This window comes from Hermetia illucens, chromosome 2, assembly GCF_905115235.1.
Source record: "Hermetia illucens chromosome 2, iHerIll2.2.curated.20191125, whole genome shotgun sequence".
In the NCBI taxonomy this organism is placed as follows: Eukaryota; Metazoa; Arthropoda; class Insecta; order Diptera; family Stratiomyidae; genus Hermetia; species Hermetia illucens.
Window position 1 is genome coordinate 109,405,833 of NC_051850.1, and position 7,182 is coordinate 109,413,014.

Here is a 7,182-nt window from a genome sequence, read left to right on the forward strand (position 1 = left end):
GTGATGTTACCATGGATCAAAGCTGGGAATGGTTCTGCTCGTGCGTCAACTACCACTGAAAATTGAGTTCCAGATTAGCAAATGTAGGAATCTAGATATATTGTTGAGCTTGTTACCTCCAAGAACAAGTGTTCCCACCAAAGCGGAGAGGATTAGCCCAAAAACTTTCATTCTCTGGAATGAATTAAATTAACGATCAATTATTTGTAGTATTAAAGCTTCTTTTGATCAGAATCACTTTTATATGAAAAATTTTACGCAGTTAATTACGCCCACTTAACTGTGCTAATTTTGATTGATTTCGGCTCTACTTTCATGATACAGTTTTGAAAAAATTTTATGGGAAATAAGAAATAAATTGTCACAAATATGAAATTTTCCACGTTTTCTTTGGATATTAAAGCAAGTTACGCACAATTTACAGAAAATTGATTGATTAATTTGCCAGACTGGCTGCAATTGGAGGTTCGCCCGACCAAGACTATGTAAATTTTCATCGCTGTGGAAACTTTCATCTGACATTTATTTTTCTAGGACAAGGTCTTACAGCTACTCCACCTGCGATGAAACCCTGGAGAAGAGCTTACCTTCTTCTATTGTTTTAGAGTAATTGATGGAAAAGGCTGCAAGAAGGAAATTTAGGGACATTGGGTAGTAGGGTAATACCAGGAAATTGAAGAAATACTTGCATGCCAGGAAACCTGTAATAGAGCATACAACATAATAGAGGGCATTCGATGAAGTTCCAGGGAGGCAGAAGAGGTGAGAAAAGTGGGTTGAGACCTCAACTGATGGGCAAGGAGTGAGGCAGCCAGAGCAATGCCCCCCTGTAGATAGACAAAAGTTCGGTTATGTACTATTTTTGAAATTATATTGACTTCACCCGTTCGTTCTGTACAGTCATACAAAATCTCCTCCTGTCATCGTGTTTTGAGGTCTAGGTGTCCTATAAATGCTTTTCCCAATTTTTCAGCTGGTCAAAGGATTAAAGGGTAGGTCCCAGGGCGAAACGTGGATTGGTACCCACGATGGAGCATAAAATCTGGGAAATGCTTGCTGAACCAACACCAACAGCTCTACTACCAAACTCTATCTCCACCTCCACGTGGTGACCGCTGGGAGCTCTTTCTTAACGAAAAGCTGCAGACGGAGAAGGATGAAGGCGAGTCTCCCGTGCCTAAAAACGGGTCAAACTGTACCAACTGGTCCTCCAGGTAGGTGGTTGGGTAGGGCTACCAACCCTACACGGAAAACCGATGTTACAGAGCCATGAAAGGAGCCTCGGACATGATGGACTTTACAACGACGAACCCGGCAACGACAACGGATTAACGATTTGCGCATTTTCTCATGGAAAGTGCGCTCCCTGTACAAAGATAAAGCTGATGAGCAGCTAGCCGGTACCCTGTCCCAATATAGGGCTGATATAACAGCGTTACAAGAGATGCGTTGGACAGTGACCGGTTTCCTGGAGAAGAGCGGCTACACCATATATTATAGCGGTCATCCAGTAAACCATGTGCTCGGAGTAGGTTTCTTAGTCAGCCAAAAAATGAAACCTGCTGTTATCGGCTTTGAAAACATAAGCGAAGGGCTATGCACTCTGCGCTTGCGAGGCAAGTTTAGAAATATAAGCCTCATTAATGTTCCCGCCCCTACAAAGGAGACTGCAGAGTCGGAGAAGGACACCTTCTACGAGGCAGTAGAACGAACCTTCGAAGCCTGTCCCAGATATGATATTAAAATCATACTTGGGGATTTTAACAGCCAAGTAGGGAAGGAGCCCGTATTGAGGCGATTCGTTGGCTCCCATAGCTTACACGAAAAAACAAATGATAACGGACTGCGGATAATTCAATTAGCAGGGTCACACGAAATGGTTGTTGGAAGTACCTGGTTTGCGCGGAAAGCGGTCCACAAACATACGTGGGCCATACGGGACCACTTTCAACCAAATTGATCACGTGTTGATCGAACGCCGCCACCTTTCAGCCTCGATGAATATCAGAACATATAGGGGGGGCAATATAGACTCGGGTCACTATCTCGTTGGCATAGTGGTCCGAGCTCGAAGAACAATACCACCTAGAATCCCCTCTGACAATCAGGTGAGAGTGAACACTGAAGCCATCCACAATAAACCCTCCGCCACACCTATAAGAGGGAAATGGATGCCGGAATAACCGCAGTCACCAGAGGACCTGCAGATGAAGCATCAACAAATGATCTTCACAATCACCTGAAGAACGTTACCATGGATACGGCCACAAACATACTTGGCCCTAGCCGCAAAAGGAGTCGGAACGGCTGGTTTGACGATGAATGTAAGGGCACGCGCGAAGACTTATCACGAACTCCGTCGAGCGGAGAAGCGACTTCACAGACGGAAAAAGGAAGCCTGGGAAAGTACAGGGAGTAACCGCACCAGGCGCGGAAGGCGGAAGTTTTACCAACAAGTCAGCAGGATGAAGCCTTATACACCTCGATGCTCATCCTGCCGAGACAAAGAGGGAAATGTGATTTTCGACAGAATGGGCATATTAGAGCGATGGGTTGAGTACTTTGATGAGCTACTGAACAACCAGAACATCGGCGAGTTGGAGGTCCCGCCAACTGAAGACAACAGACGAATACTGCCACCACCAAGTTTAGGAGAAACAGTCCGTGCAATTCATCGGCTAAAAAATCATAAGTCGCCAGAAGTCGATGGAATTACAGCCGAATTGGTTAAATATGGAGGGGACCAGTTACACCAAGTGGTTCATCAACTTGTGCTCAAGGTGTGGGGCAGCGAATCAATGCCTAACAATTGGCAACGAGGCATGTCTCATACATAAAAAAGGAGATATCACACAGTGCAGCAGTTATAGAGGTATCACGTTTCTGAGTACCATCTATAAGATATTCTCCACTATCTTGCTAGGCCGGATAACCCCATACGCCCAGAACATCATTGGCCCATACCAAAGAGGCTTGACTCCAGGCAAATCAACAACAGATCAGACTTTCTCTGTGCGGCAAGCGATGGAAAAACTGTTGGAATATGGACAACAATTGCACCATATTTTCATCGACTTTAAAGCCGCCTATGATAGCATGGCCAGGGTAAAAGTGTACACGGCCATGGAAGAATTCGGTATCCCGACGAAATTAATAAGACTGACTAGGCTGACCCTGACCAATGTGCAAGACCAGATAAAAACAGTAGGATCACTCTCAAGACCGTTCGACATCAACAACGGTCTACGGCAAGGGGATGCCCTATTATGCGTCCTCTTTAACCTGGCCCTCGAGAAAGTGATCCGTGATGCTGAGATAAATGCAAGAGGTACGATCATCTTCAAGTCCACCCAACTACTGGCCTATGCTGACGATATCGACATCATGGGAAGAACCACCCGAGACGTACAAACTGCCTTCATCCGGATCGAACAGGCGGCAATTGGAGCGAGATCTCAGGCTGCACATCAGTGAAAGCAAGACAAAATATATGGTGGCAACGTCAGCACCGAAGACGAATCAACCAACAACATCAAACCGCACTGGTCAAATAAGAAGAATAAAGATAGGAGAATACAACTTTGAGACCGTTGATAATTTCTCCTATCTAGGGTCGAAAATCACAACCGATAACAGCTACGGTAATGAAATCCGCTCACGGTTGTTGTCAGCCAACAGAGCCTGTTTCAGCTTACAAAGACTGTTCCGCTCGAAACGTCTCACCACAGGGTCAAAGCTCTTACTGTACAAGACTATGATCTTCCCAGTCCTCATGTATTCCTCGGAAACTTGGGTTCTTAGCAAGAAAAATTGCGAACTCTTGGCCGCGTTCGAGAGAAGAATCCTCTGAAGAATTTTTGGCCGCCTACATGAGGATGGACGATTCCGTAGCCTACACAATGACGAAATCTATGAGCGATACCATGACCGTCCGGTTGTGAATAAAATCCGGCTCAATAGGTTACGGTGGGTGGGTCACTTAATCCGTATGGGTGAGGATGATCCCACCCGGAAAGTCTATAAGGGCAATATCTATGGTAGAAAAAGAAGACGAGGCTAACCCTGCCCAAGGTGCAGCGATGGCGTAGGTCAGGACGCCAGATAGCTTTTATGGATACCAAATTGGTGGACCTCGGCGCAAAACCGGGATGTCTATAGTTCCTTATTAAGGCAGTCCTAGACCGCATACCGGTTGTTGCGCCGTTGATGATGATCTAAACCTCACCCTTTTCTTTTGGTATCAATGTAGAAACTAGGACTTATGTTGAAAAGTATTAATCAAGAACTTTCATTTGATATTTCACGTGGCCATAGTCGGTGAAAAAATATTTCCACCTTCATTTTCATATAAGCGAATCCTCTTTTAACCAAATATAAAATGATGCCATACACTGCATGCCTGAGGGTTCACAGTTTCAATGTTCCCACTGAATTTTGCGGAAATAGGAGCAACTGCTTTCGAACTAAATTCGTGTGTCCTTTTTGACAACAGGCCGACATCAAATAACGTTAGTTGCTTTGGTTATCAATTAAGTCTTTAACCTTTATTTATGGTGAAGTAGGGTGTTTTACCACAGCCACGAAAATTCAAATTAGATACTTGCATTTGGACCCCCATCTAACTGCAAACTACTTCCACCTAAGCATAAAAACGATGATCGAACTAGGATCGGCCTTTCCTTTACCTCCATCGAATCTTGGCCTGCAGCTCCCGCGATAACCTCAAGTCTTACACGCTCTCCGATGATTGCCGGGATAGTATAGTTGGGAGAGATAAAGCGAAACTGGTCTGCTTTCCCCGCTCCTCCACTTAGGTAATTTCGTAGTAAGAACGAATGATAAGAAACTTCATTTCTCCCACCGATTTCGTGCAGTCTCTACGTGAGCGTCTGGTCAGCGGAAAATTCTGCGGAGTGTCTGCAGCAGGCTGAGTCATGCTCCCGTAATTATGCCACCCAGAAGTTGAACACACCCCTATCTTTCCTTACAATCAGTAATTTCAACGTGCTGCTGACCATTATGGGGCCCGAACTAATCAAGAGTCCAGACAACTCCCGCCGATTATCAGTACAGGAACTTAAATTTATATTACTTCTCGTTAATTGGTGGTGTATTTACCTAACTGGCTGGTATCATGATAGCTTCCTCAGTGAGGAGTCTGCACAACTAGACGTTTTTGCCCTTTCTTAAGTCACAGGATGCTACAATGACCTTCAGCCATTCAGATTAAGGTCTCATACCCTTCCTTCACATTACAACGAAGTTCAGAATAGGCTACCGCGAACTATGATTTAATTTTTTTTTATTTCGTAATGAATATTACTATTCTTTTTGTATTATTTTGGCATCAATTGTATCTAGATATAGTGTAGAATATATGGGCAAAGTGATTTTTTGATTTTCGAAGTCGTTCGAAAATTACAGTGTTAAACAGGTAGAATGTCACTTGCCAGGTTTATGTCGATCGTCGTAATAAAGCGTGTATTTGTCGGTCCAAACGATGTTCAAATGATTTCGCTAAACTCATAAGAATTGAATCCAAGGGTTTACATCTGTTTCTTCAAGAAACTTAAGGTTTATGGAAGTATTAATGGTCAGTTAAGATTTTATGGTTGAAAATCGCATTCTACTTTTTAAATCCAAAATCTACCCAACGAAATTCTTTGAGATTTTCACCACTTCCCGCAAACTAAAATAATTGCGATTGATTCGGTAGTTTTTTTTTGTTCGTTAAAGAAGCCAAAATTCACAAAAAAGAACAGTGTTTAAGTCGGCACGTTAAAATCCCGTTTACATTTTTCGTTGAGATGATCACAGCGCCCTCTATCGGGGTAGCAGAATACCACATTTTTTTGGAAATCGGTATATAAGTTGCTCTGTATTTCAATAACGAATGATACTATCGTGCCGGAAAAATTACAACTCATGCTCAAGATATTAGTAAATATATGGAAATTCGTATTTGTACCTTTATCTAGTTCGTCACAAAAAAAGGAGCGAAAAAAAGACCTCCACAAGGGATGACCTCCTTAAGTTTAATGACGATTAATTTGAAGAGCTAACGCACCGTAGATTTTATTAACCGCGTTTTATCCTCCTGACTTGGTCCTTTTAACGTCGAATGTCGTCATTAATTTCTACCAAATTCTCGTTCCCCTCAAACCTTGGAAGATCCTTCACTCTCTCATCTTCTAACTCAAAATAGTTACAAAGCAAAAGGTACCACGATAAGTGGACTAGGAGCATCTGATTTGGGAAAATTGTCTTCATATCATCCCTTGCTGACCAAATTGTTAGCATTTTTGACGTAAAATACCATTAACACTCAATAATTTCCAAAGGCAATCGTTATCCAATGTCGTACCCATTACCCCAACTAGCGTATTAAATATTGAACTTTTGCTTCCCTAGTTGACAAGCAGTTTTCTCGATAAACGGAAGCAATCTATTTGACATGACTCTTTGCCACTTTTTTCATGGTGTAAAAACGAACAAAAAATAAAATAGAGCTTTCGTATCAAACCAAATCGTCACTACTTCCTTCCATGATTCATAAATAGTTGGTTTTCAGGAGTTGCAAGTATGGCTAGAATTTGAGATTCAACCTCCTTCTCCAAGGAAAACATATGTAAATATACAGTTACTACGTGCCATTATTGTCAGTTAAATGTGATGCGTTTCAGCTGCTAAGGAATCTATGCTTCTACTTTACAGCTCTGAACCAGGCCGTTCTATGGTAACACAATCGTCGGATATGGCGGCTTAGCCAGCAATTTTTAACGTTTTGTGTGAAATAAAACCTTAGTAGGATTCAATGCTGGTATGTAAGTCTGTCTGTCGATCACCCGAGATTAGAAAACGTTGGGAAACCGCTAAGGCTATTGCCACAAAATTTGGTGAGAACCCATAGTCTATGAATCCCCTTATATATAGCAATTGGCGCCATTTTCCGTTGAGTTTAAGGGGGTTCGTCAAATATGCGAAAGGGGGGGGTGGTTTGATTAGTACCGAAAAATCACAACATCTATTCCAAATCTAGCTCTCAAAATGCATTCCATTCCCACACCTGTCCAAATAAAGTTAATAATAGCACAATGCCATATTTTGGGAATGTATCCGAAAACCCACCTTAAGTTCATCCTAGAAGTACAAAATTGCCAGCACCATTACAATGAAACGAAA